The 13,013-nt window shown below is 41.8% G+C and overlaps 1 protein-coding gene across 4 annotated transcripts in view; it reads left to right on the top strand.

The window, feature by feature from the left end:
• Positions 1–13,013, top strand: part of LOC124391299 (inactive N-acetylated-alpha-linked acidic dipeptidase-like protein 2) — a 316,808-nt gene that overhangs the window by 136,171 nt on the left and 167,624 nt on the right. The window lies entirely within an intron of this gene.

Below are 13,013 nucleotides of genomic sequence, written 5' to 3'. Positions count from 1 at the left end.
GGGCTCCATGGGAACCAGCAGCTGCTGGGCAAGCTTGAGGTCGATGAACTCGGCATCAGCCCCGGAGTCGACGAAGGCAGCCAACTCCGTGCCATCGGGGCCAACCTGGAGGTGGACCAAGATAGTGGGTTTGAGGAGCGGGAAGCGCGGCTCGTGGGTGCTCCCTCCATTACCGACGAGCCTTGCCTTTACTGGGCAGGATGCGGCCATGTGCCCTTTACCTCCGCAGTAGAGGCAAAGACCCAGAGACCGACGTTTTTCCTTCTCAGCGGGGGTCAGGTGGTGGCGTCCTATCTCCATGGCCTGTGGCGGAGAGAAAGAACGGGTGCCAGAACCCGAAACATGAGGAGGGAACCGCTCGCAGTTAAAGGACTGTGAGGACCTAGGCTCTGAGTTGGGTAACCACGCTCCCGGCGGCGTTCCCTTATGCGCCGATCGATGCGTGTAGCCAGGGAGATCAGCGAATCCAGATCCCGGGGTGGATCACGAGCGGCAAGTTCGTCCTTAACAGCAGAGGAGAGGCCCTGGAGGAAAGTGTCATAAGCGCGATGCGATCCCATCCGCTGTCAGTGGCCTGGGTCCGAACTCAGCCGCGTACTCCGCAACAGAGCGTTGCCCCTGTGCGGCCGAGACCAGGGAGCGGGCGGCATCTTGGCGTGGCGTAGACGTGCCGAAGACCTTCCGGAGTTCCGCAGAAAAGCCGCGAACGATCCGCAGTTGGGTGATCGGCTTTCCCACTCCGCAGTGGCCCACCTTAGGGCTCGGCCTGACAGGAGGGAAATGACGTAGGCCACCTTGGAGCGCTCTGTACCGAATTGAGAGGGTTGCATGCTAAAAATCAGGTCGCACTGCATAATAAATGAACGGCAGGAGTCAGGGTCGCCCGAAAACCGGGCTGGCTGCGCGAGCTGAGGCTCACGCATGGCTGAAGGGGCGATAGGAGGAGCAGGGCCTGCCGGGCCGGAGCAGCAGATGATGATGGCGGCAAAGCACCTGTGGTGAGCCGGTCGCCAAAACGCAGCGCAAAAATCCCATGATTTCCTGCACGCCAGTAGAGAGGTTCTGGATTTGTTGCTCCTGCGCCGCTTGTTGGCGAGCCAAGGCCGTTAAAGCGGCGCTAGAGGCAGGTACATCCACGGGATCCATGTTGGCCAGATTGTTCTGTCAGAAAGTTAGGGTTATAGGATCCAAGGCAGATGCAAAAGGAGCAGGGGAGAAAGGCTGTGCAGAGCTGAATCGGGAAGCCGATTCAGGGAGTCGATTCAGGAGTCGATTCAGGAGTCGATTCAGGAGTCGATTCCGGGAGCCGATTCAGAGAGCCGATTCAGAGAGCCGATTCAGAGAGCCGATGTGCGCGAAGGGGTGAGGATTCCGAGCCGGAAACCGAAACGCGCGTTCAGCGCGAGCAGAGCAGAGCCGAGCCGGAAACCAGAGCGCGTTCAGCGCGAGCAGAGCAGAGCCGAGCCGGAAACCGGAACACGTCCAGCGCGAGCAGAGCAGAGCAGAGCAGAGCCGAGCCGAGCCGAGCCGAGCCGAGCCGGAAACCAGAGCGCGTTCAGCGCGAGCAGAGCAGAGCAGAGCCGAGCCGAGCCGGAAACCAGAGCGCGTTCAGCGCGAGCCGAAACCGAAGGACAGAATGTTCAGGTCAGAGACAACGAAACAAACAAAAGAACAAACAAACAAAACAGAATACGCTGGAGAGTGCTCAGGGCAAGCCTAAAGACAATCTGGCACTGACTGGAGGATTCAGGCGTCCTTATAAGTGCCAGAAAATCATACACCAAATCCGTGCAGCTGGTTGGGAGTGGGCGTTTCCTCTGTGGTTGAGGCGGTAATACCTGAAGTGCTCAAGCGGGCTGACACATACTTTCAACTAAGATAAGTCTTTATTCAAAACTTTAATAAAAAGATTAGCAAAAGTCTGCCCATCCTACAAGTAGAGCTTTGGTAGCAGACAGAAAGTAAGGTCAGCCCTTGTTTGTTTGCACTTATCTGTAGGATTCCAGAAAAATCTTTCATATTTGGCTTTGTGTGCTTAAAAAGTCTCTTCAGGGACTTATGGGTAAAGTAAAAAAGAAAATACTTTTTAACATGACATTGGGTTCATTGATGCAGGTATTATTATCTATTATAATCATGCAGGTATTATATTATTATATACATAATAGCATTCTGACACAGTTCAATAGCCACCCAGACAGATTCTGTCAGGTGGTGTAGCCTCTGCCTAAGTAACCTCTAGTGACCACCTTCACCGGGAAGAAGGATACACCAATTGTCACTCAAAGCTGCTTGACTGCATTTAATTAACTTGCTTAAATGCCAATAGTGAGGAGTTCGACTTCAAAACTCTCTCCCTCACTCTCCCTCACTGTAGCGAGAGAACACATTGATAAGAACATGAAGCCGACATGAAATATGTCGACACTAATACAATACATCTAGTTTGACAGGATAATCAGTTTAAAATGCTGACAACCAAAATCCCATATCACTTGCCTTGAGAGAGGTTTAGCAAAAATGTTTGTTTTTACTTTCTCGGCACGAGCTCGGGGATGCTTTAGTATGATATCTATATTATCCTCAGCAACAGATGGCACCAAATGAAAACTGTGCCATCATGGAAAACTTGGGCAGACAGCAATCTCTAAGCTCGGCTTGTGTGAGAGCACAGTGCCTATTCCTCAGGCTCTGGAGTGGGTATCCATCACCAAGGCAAGCTGTTGAGCATGTCACCCTGCTGTGTGGGTATCAGCCCAGACATTTGAGTTTTTCTTCTGCACACCATTGCCATGAGCTTCACCATGCCTCATTCTGTTTTGGTTCAAAGCAACAGTGCAGTTTAAAATGATTGGACTGTAATTTTGCTGAATTCTGATGGATTAATTATAGCTATGGAACATAATCAAGAGTTTATATCTTTTTTTTATTAATATAGGGGAATTGACCAATGATAGTAAAAACAGATGGTCGAGACATCGCCTTGGCATCAAGAGCAGAAATATTGTTAACTGAAAAACATATTAAACATAAAAAAATAATCATTGAAACTGAACATTTTTAAAATAAGTGTAGCGAATTTAGCTTGCAAAGAAAATTGAATATTTATAAGTAATTATAACAGGTTATAGTTACTCCTAAATATTTAAGTTAAGTTGAATTGACGGTAATGGAATTAACATTACACTTATTTGTCTGTTCGTCCACCAAACAGACAGTATAATTTATATTAATTCTATAAAAGAGGTATCTCCCTCGCCGAGAAAGACGTAACCCCCCTTCTACTTTATACCGTAAATTGAATTAAAAGAGCAAGTAGTTCAGACCGAATATTGCAGGAACTTTGCGAACGTACTCAGAGGCAATCATTTGTGAAAAATATGGCGTTTAATAAATGAGACAAACACACAAAGAACTAGCTACACGAACAAACAAAGAAATGAAGAAAACAAAAATAAAATAAAGAAAGGTTAAAACTAGGAAAGAAGGAAGAGAAAGAAACAAGAAAGAGTTAAAGGAAAGGGGATAGATGGAAATGCTTCAGCTTCAAAATTAAGCACACCCTAACTGGGAAATCGTCACAGGAATTTAAATTCACCTTAAGATTTACTAAGACTTAAAATACGCATCTCAATTCGTTGGTAAAGGAAACGGTTACTTGCATTGGCTTGTTGCACAAGAGTCCGGATGCGAAAAGGAAATCTTTGAAGAGCCAGTTAGGGTGGGGTCAGATGTTCTTCCAGGTTCTCCTGAAGATCAGAGCGGTGGTTGTTCTTGGAAGTGAAGCTTGCCGGAAGATCTTGAAGAAAGAGGGAGTCGTTTCCAAGCTGTTTCGTACGTCTGACCAACGATTGGTGGTGTTCGTGACATTTTAAAGGTCTCGAGCTCCACCCATCTTTGGGGGAACGGCCAATACTTAGGGTCGAGATTTTGGAGGGAAAAACTTCCCTTTGTTCCATGTGTCTGTGGGCATGGTTTGGATTATAGAACTTTAAAGTTTTATCTGAAGTGTATTAAGACGGTATGGTGACTTTTCTGATCCAATAAAATGTACCATAGTTTGAAAAGTAAGTTACAGGTAATTTTGTGGTCATTTGGATACTAAACACGAGAGGATTGATGGCATAACGGCAGCGGTACATTACATACATAGATCAGTAGTCAAAGTGTAACTAATGTTACTACAACATTATGTTCTGATAAAAGAATGAAAACACAAAACAAAATGCACTTTCATTAGGAAAGTGAAGAGCAGATAATTTTGTATAAATTCTGACATCAGGCCTTAAAAGGACATACAGCATTAGAACAGGTATACATTAACGTGCTGGGACCAGTAATTAACGTATAACGGATGTTAGTACAATGTCGTATTCTGATCAAATGAAATGCACCCTTGTCAGGAAAGTAAAGAACAGATAATTTTAAGTCAATTAAGCCTTAATAGAAGAGACACATTAATAGAGTTACATTAATAGGATCTTTAGCGTACAACTATGAACAATAAAGGAGATACATACAAGTATAGGTTAATGTCGTGGGTGTGGAGCATCTTATTCATTTTGTTTAATTAGAAAAAGGAATGCTTTATTGTATCAGTGTGTGTGTGTGTGTGTGTGTGCATTATGTATGTGTGGGTGTTTTATGGTCGCGGTCTCTATGCGGTCAACAGAGAACCTTCATGGGGTTATCTCGTCTTGTGGTAGGATCCAGACCTTCTGGAGCCAGTTGTGTGTGGGTGTGTGTTTTAGGATTAGGGGGTCTTGGTGAACTCAACAGGAGTTCAGGGTCTGGTTCGGTTTGTGTCTTTAAAAAAGGGGGAGTGTGGAACTTTATGACTATATTACCCCCAATAAAAGTTTCAACTTTTGATTGAGGTAAAGATGTCATAGGTTAAAAGGAATGCCTGGGACATGAAGTCTAAATGACCTGTGCCAGACGCTACATAAGTGACTTTTCTGCTCACCATGGATGCAAAGAGAGATTATTCGAATTAAATTTACAGTGACTATGGCCATTCTTTTTTATTTGTTCATTATTTTTTATTATTTCGATTTTACTAGTTTAGTTTTAAAACTTTTAAAACTAAAACTAATTAAAAAAAAACTTTTAAAACTAATTTTAAAACTTTTTTTTTGTTTTTAAAGCACTGACACACCATGATGAATTCCTTGAACATGCAACAAATGATACTTGGCAAGAAAGGTAAATCCAATTCAGATTTAAATATAAAATAATAAAGACAAATCTAAATGGAATAGGGGAAATATTTTAAACATCCTTTAACACCTTCATGAAATAATAGCTGTGTACATTATACATTGATCTGGAATAACATTAAGACCGGTGAAGTGAATAGCACTAATTATCTCTTCATCATGGCACTTGTTAGTGAGTGGGATTTTTTTAGGCAGCAAGTGAACATTTGGTCCTCAAATATGATATGTTAAAAGCAGGAAAAATTGACAAGCGTAAGGATTTGAGTGAGTTTGATCAGGGCCAAAATATGACGGTTTGGTCAGAGAATCTCCAAAACTGCAGCTCTTGTGTTATGTTCCCTGTCTACAGTGCTCAGTATCTATCAAAAGTAGTCCAAGGAAGGAACAGTGACAGGGTCATGGGTGGCAAAGACTTATTGATGCACATGGGGAGTGAAGGCAGTCCTGTGTTGTCCGAGCTCGAACAGAGGAGCTACTGTGGCTTAAATTGCTGAAGAAGTTAAAGCTGTTTTGCTTGATGGATCAGGGCTGTTTTGGCAGCAAAGGGAACCAACACAATATTAGTTAGGTGACCATAAAGTTATGCCTTATTGGTGTCTGTTACACACAGACACACATATGATGAGAATTTAAAAAAGCTTCTCCAGAGAAGTCATCATCCAGAGCCACTTACAATTATGTAATTTATACACCTGATAAAACTGGTGTCAGGAACCACCTGCCAAGCCTTCCCCCAACACTTCGCATGCCCGCAGCACCACTACATCATACTTAGTACCTGCACCTAGCGCTCATCTCCACTCATCCCTATGTAAGGTCCGCATTTCCTCAGAGGCCTTGTCTGTTTTACAGTTTACGCTAGGGAACTTTCATGAACTAACTCCTAGTGGAACTAACCTTCCGTTGGACTTTACCTTTCTAAAGATTATACGGATTCATTGCACTTTACCTTTTTAAAAGGACATAACTGATTCTATGGACTTTGTTGGTACTGTGGATGCTTTCTGTGTCTATCGAGACATTCTGGATCGTACCCTGCTCACAGTACGGCTAGTATCTTCCTGGACCTTTCAGCAGCATTTGACACAGTCAACCACAAGACACTTTTGTCAACCCTCAAGAGCCTTGGTATCTGCGGAACAGCATGGGAATGGTTTGCTTCCTACCTGGAAGGTCGCTCATACCAGGTAACATGGAGGAGATCCACATCTGCCCCGTGCAGACTCACCACTGGTGTCCCACAAGGCTCTGTACTTGGTCCCCTCCTTTTCTCCCTCTATACCCACTCCATTGGTAATGTCATATCCTCACATGGGTTTTCTTATCACTGCTATGCAGATGACACTCAACTCATCTTTTCTTTCCCTCCATCAGATACCACAGCTTCCGCTCGGATCTCAGCATGCTTGTCAGACATATCTTCATGGATGAGTGCTCATAAACTAAAACTCAACCCCAGCAAAACAGAACTGCTGGTCATCCCAGGTGATTCATCTCCAGGTCAAGATCTCCAAATAACACTTCATGACTCTCTGCTCTCCCCTTCAGCCACTGCTCGTACCCTTGGGGTAACTATGGACAATGAACTGTCTTTCTTCCCACATGTCGCTAATGTTGCTCGTTCTTGTCGATTTCTTCTCTATAACATCCAAAGGATTCGACCATTTCTGTCCATACAGGCTGCCCAGGTGCTTGTTCAGTCTCTTGTCATTGCAAGACTTGACTACTGCAACTCTCTGCTGGCAGGTCTTCCCCTGAACGCTATTTGTCCACTGCAAATGATCCAAAACACAGCTGCACGACTTGTGTTCAATATGCCCAAGTTTTCCCACACCACCCCACTGCTGCGCTCCCTTCACTGGCTTCCAGTAGCTGCACGTATCAGATTCAAAACACTGATGCTTCCCTACAAGGCCAAAAATGGACCAGCACCATCTTACCTCAGTGACCTCATCACATCTCGCACTGCACCACGCTGTCTGAGATCCTCCAGCACTGCTCAACTGGTACCACCTTCTCTCAGAATGAGAGGTAAGTACACTTCAAGGCTCTTCTCTGTTCTGGCACCGAGGTGGTGGAATGAACTTCCCCTAGATGTCCGTACAGCAGAGTCCCTGATTATCTTCAAGCGACAACTAAAGACCCACCTCTTCCTGAAATACCTAAATTAGCACTTTCCAAGTTTGTAGAATTCGAGTTATGTTTATATTAAGTTTGTTATCTTGCGTACCAGTGTAGATTTATTCATTACTAGAGATTTAAAGCACTTTTGTACGTCGCTCGGGATAAGTGCGTCTGCAAAATGCCGTAAATGTAAATGTATCTATTTGTGTGGATTCTGTGTTTAATCATTAAAACCTCATTCTATGTCACGTCTGTTTTGGCTAAGTTTCTCCAGCCTGACAGAAGCTCCAGGACCCGAACCCATGCAGGTAGGTTGTCAAAGGCTGTCTAAGAAGTAGAGAGAGCGTTGCCTGGTGGCAGGGGTGTGCCTATACTGTGGAAAGCAGGGACATCTCATCGCTCAATGTTTTGCCTGATCTCTACGCCCAGCGGTGAGTACTGCTTAACCCTAGCAAAACAGAACTGCTGGTCATGCCAGGTGATTTATCTCCAGGTCAAACTCTCCGAATAACTCTTCATGACTCTCTGCTCTCCCCTTCAGCCACTCCTTATAAATTTGGGTTAACTATGGACAATGAACTGTCCTTCTTCTCACATGTCGCTAATGTGGCCTAATGTGGTTCCTGTCGATTTCTTCTCTACAACACCTGAGGGTTTCGACCATTTCTGTCCTCACAGTCTGCCCAGGTGCTTTTTCAGTCTCTTGTCATTTTACGACTGGACTACTGCAACTCTCTGCTGGCAGGTCTTCCTCTAAATGCTATTCGTCCACTGCAAATTATCCAAAATGCAGCTGCATGACTTGTGTTCAATCTGCCCAAGTTCTCCCACACCACCCCACTGCTGCGCTCCCTTCACTGGCTTCCAGTAGTGGCATATATCAGATTCAAACACTGATGCTTGCCTACAAGGCCAAAAAATGGACCAGCGCCATCTTACCTCAGAGACCTCATCACATCTCACATTGCACCACGCTGTCTGAGATCCTCCAGCACTGTTTGACTGGTACCACCTTCTCTCAGAATAAGAGGTAAGTATACTTCAAGGCTCTTCTCTGTTCTGGCACCGAAGTGGTGGAATGAACTTCCTCTAGATGTCCATACAGCGGAGTCCCTGGCTATCTTCAAGCGATGACTGAAGACCAACCTCTTCCTGAAACACTTAAATTAGCACCTTTCAAGTTTGCTTTGTAGAATTCAAGAGTTATATTTATATTAAGTTTGTAATCTTGCGTACCAGGCTAGATTTATTCATTGCTAGAGACTCAAAGCACTTTTGTACGTCACTCTGGATAAGGGTGTCTGCCGAATGCTGCAAATGTAAATGTAAATGTACCGTAAATTTTCTTACCAATATCTCACATCTGTCCAAGCTTACGTTTACCCTTCTAACCCGCTGTGGATACATCCAACAGGCCCTCCAGCAGGGTTTCATAGCCCCTTCTTCTTGTCCTGCAGCCTCCAGCTTCTTCTTTGTGGAGAAGAAGGACTGAGGCCTTAAGCCATGCTTTGCTTACCGGAACCTATATGCCCAGATTTTACCACTCCCGTATCCGCTCCCACTAGTCCCTGCCGCGCTGGAAGATCTGCAAGAAGCACGCGTTTTCACCAAGCTGGACTTACGGAGTGCATACAACCTAGTGCGCATTTGCAAAGGGAACGACTGGAAGACCACCTTCCATTCACCCCCGCCGGTCACTACGAATACCGGGTCATGCCATATGGCTTGTCAATATCTCCGGCCGCTTCCAGAACTTTATGAACGAGGTGTTTCGACCCTTTCTTCACAAGTTTGTGATAGTATATATAGATGACATCCTTATCTTCTTCCGGACACCACAAGGACACCGTGACCGGTGATCAGGTGATTTAGGTCTTAGAGCTGTTGTGCAAACACCACCTCTAGCTCAATCTCCCCAAGTGCGAGTTTCATTGCTGTCATCAATGCGGCGGGGGTCCAGATGGATTAAAAAAAAGGTAAAGTCTGTACGGGATTGTCCGCTCCCCACCTCTGTAAAGGAGCTACAAAGATTCCTGGCATTTGCAAACTTTTACGGCCGGTTCATCCAGGGGTTCAGCCTAGTAACATCTCCGCTAACTTCCCTACTCAGAGGGAAGGCAAGAACACTCTTCTGGACCCCGGAGGCCAAGTAGGCGTTTAAGGAATTGCGAATAGAAGGTTTTGCGTTGCTTCCCTTCTATGCCACTCAGGTCCAAAACTCCAGTTCATGGTGGCAGGGGCCGCTCTATTCCAGCAGTCAGGGAATCCAGCTCGGCTCTGTCTCTGCGCCTTCTTCCCTAAGAAGTTGTCCCTGGCCGAACAGAACTATGAAATCGGGAACTCCTCGCTATCAAACTAGCGCTAAAAAAATGGCGACACTGGCTCAAGGGAGCGACGCACACATTTACAGTTATCACCGACCACAAAAATCCCCAATACCTCTGTGAAGTGCCCGTTGGATCGAACCTTCGTCCGCAAAACCTGTCAGCCAGCCCTGTTAAAGGCGGTGCATGTAGTTCCTGGGTCGGGCCATCCAGGTCGAAGAAGAACTCTTCTCCTGACTCAAGTTCGGTATTAGTGGCCAGGAATGGGCAGGGAGGTTGCTCATTATGTTCAGGGTTGCACCATCTGTGCCATGTCAAAAAAACGGTCGGAGGATAACACCTGCGTTCTCCAAGGCCTGCCGCTTTATTCCTAACTTTCTAACATTTTGTTGGACTTTACCTTTCTAAGAATTTTACAGATTTGTTGGACTTTACCTTTCTAAAGGACATTACTGATTCTATGGACTTTGTCGGTACTGTGGATGCTTTCTGTGTCTCTCGTGACATTCTAGATCGTTCTCTGCTGCCGGGAACAGCTAGTATCTTTTGTGTGGATTCTGTGTTTAATCATTAAAACTTGTTCTATGTCACGTCGGTTTCGGCTAAGTTTCTCCAGCCTGACACCTGGTCAGGTAGTAAAGGCCCCAGAAAGCAGTTGCCCCAGCCTTTTTTTTTTTTTGGAAAATGCCTTGTAAGTTTCACTGAGCATTAATTTGCCACATTTTTACACATATTTGCTTTTTATTCAGTTTGCAAACCCAGCATTTTTGAAGAAATTAAAAACATAATTTGTATGTATAACGTGTTAACAGTCTGCAGTGAAGGTGCTTCATCAATGTTATTAATTACACTTCATTTTGTAAGCAGAAAAATAATTCATGCATCTCATAAAAAGCATACTCCTTATTAAGAAAACTATACTCCTACTTTACTACTACTTTTAGAATTAGGTTTGTTTTTCAAACATATTTTTTTTTAAACTGATCTACACATTTATTGTTAAGACACACTGTATATAAGCACCGTGAAGCATATAATTTGGCAGAATGTCACACTTGGAATGTGTGTTCAATTACAACTATGCTGTGTTACAACTATGCTCTTCTGATAGAAAAGGCCCAGGTGTATAGCTGTTCGGTGATGGCGAATAATAAAAGCACACATGAATAAGACTGAATTGAATTGAATTGCACTGTTGAGGGCTGTATCATGTTGGCAGAGTGAAATTGTTAGCAATCTGTTTGATTGGGGGGTTTTGGAGGTTGTTGGATTTCATTCATCTTTGTGTTTTATTGTCTTAGTGCCATGACAGCACAATGCCCTTGCGAGTCTTTGATGATAAAGAAATAAAAAGAAAGGTAAATAGGAAGACTCCCTGCTGAACACATTTGGTGTAATAAAAACCAAGATGCTTCAGGGCTTAGTAGATTGTAAAAATGAAATGAATAATTGAATAATTGAATAAATAAATAAATAAATAAATAAATAAATAAATAAATAAATAAATGGACCCCCTGATAATCTGTCTTTTCAGATTGAAAATGTAATTGGGTGTGGCCTGGACATGGAGGGATTTGTATGTAGTTATTATTTCTTTTTATTATTTATTCAATTTTATTAACAAATACCAGAAGGTAAACAGACAACTGTATTTATATTTGTTTTTTTCTGTAATTTATCTGTTAATTCTGAGCGATTTTTTTATGCTTTATACTTAAGATATATCATGGTTATATATCACAAGAATAACTGAGTGAGTGCTTTACATAAACTATTTGTCCTGGAATAGATTACAAATTTTACCAAATTTAAAACTTAAAAAAGTAAATTGGTGATAAAATGTTTAAAAAAAAACTAGTATTATGTATAATTAGTAGAGATGTTAATATGTATATATGTTAATATAACAACTCTGTTGTTTTATTAATATACATAAAAAATATATATAAAATGTAAATTAATTTTAACAGCACTCATTTTATTAACATGCGATTAATGTAGTGCATATTTCTGGTTGACCATTTTTATAAAAACTGTATATAAACATAAATATTTTAAATAAAATTAAAACTTTCAATGCAAAACATTTCTTCACGACGTTCTTTCTTTAATCAGATACAAAAAAAATTAGAATTACTGAAAAATAATTTTTAATAAATAAACAAATATTTTGAGTCTCAACATAGTCTGGAAATGTTCCGTTTGGTGTCCTGTTGTTTTATGTTATTTAAACCACAATAATTACTTTAAGACCTTTACAAGGATATTTGTCTTCATGCTCTATGTCGAGTATGGGTTCACTAATAATGAACATACATTTGCATAAAGCATCCATATTTGTCAATAGCCATGTTGATTGTATTAAAACTGAAAAGTATTAATTTAAGTTACATTTAGAACAGATAAAAATTTGCAATTAAGTTGTTATTAATTATGAGTTAACTCACTACAGTAATGTGATTACAATTTTTTATTGATAAAATATTTACTTTAATTTTACCATTAATTTAATCAGTTACATTTGTGCCAATTTAATTGATTACTCAAGTTAATCAATATAATAGTAAGTGTATTGCATTAATTAGATTTATTCTATAATTTTTTTTATAAAATATTATTTTATATATTATTTAACCAAACATTTTATTTTAAATTTATTTTAAAATATAAACTGTTCAAATTGATGTTTACAAATGTTAATTATAATAAACTGTGTTAAATTAAAAATTGGCAAGCAATGTTATGTTTTTGTCTTTTTGAATGAATTTCTTCCCCCTAAATGTACCAAAATTGAAACAAACCGTGACTTAAAAACCGAGGTACGTACTGAAATTTTTTAAATTTTGTGTACCGCTACACCCCTAAGAAAGAAAGAAAGAAAGAAAGAAAGATACATGTTGTTCTTCAGTGTCTATGTACTATTTGTAAAACCTGAACCAAGTCCCAGCACAGCTGCTGTGCTGTTTTAGCAATTTCTGATTTCTTTTTCAAGCAAATTAGTGGGTGAAGCTGCCACCTAGCTGTCCTAAAATAACAGAGTGTGACTTTATAATCATAGACTTGAAACTTTCACAAGATAAGTTGTAAATTACAATGTTATAGTGCAATTTGTCATCATATCTGCATAATACATGAAGTCGCACAAGCACAGCTTTATTTCCATGCTTTATGTTACACTTTTTTTTGATAATGCTCTCTCTCTCTCTCTCTCTCTCTCTCTCTCTCTCTCTCTCTGATACCATTTTTAATAAAGTACTTCCACTAAGTGTGACGACAAATGCATCCAGGGACAGCAATACTCATCAGTTACATTAACTGAAGCTTGTACAAGATCTAAATTATGGAG

This window comes from Silurus meridionalis, chromosome 9 (genome assembly GCF_014805685.1).
Source record: "Silurus meridionalis isolate SWU-2019-XX chromosome 9, ASM1480568v1, whole genome shotgun sequence".
NCBI lineage: Eukaryota > Metazoa > Chordata > Actinopteri > Siluriformes > Siluridae > Silurus > Silurus meridionalis.
This window is presented reverse-complemented; position numbering and strand designations above follow the sequence as displayed.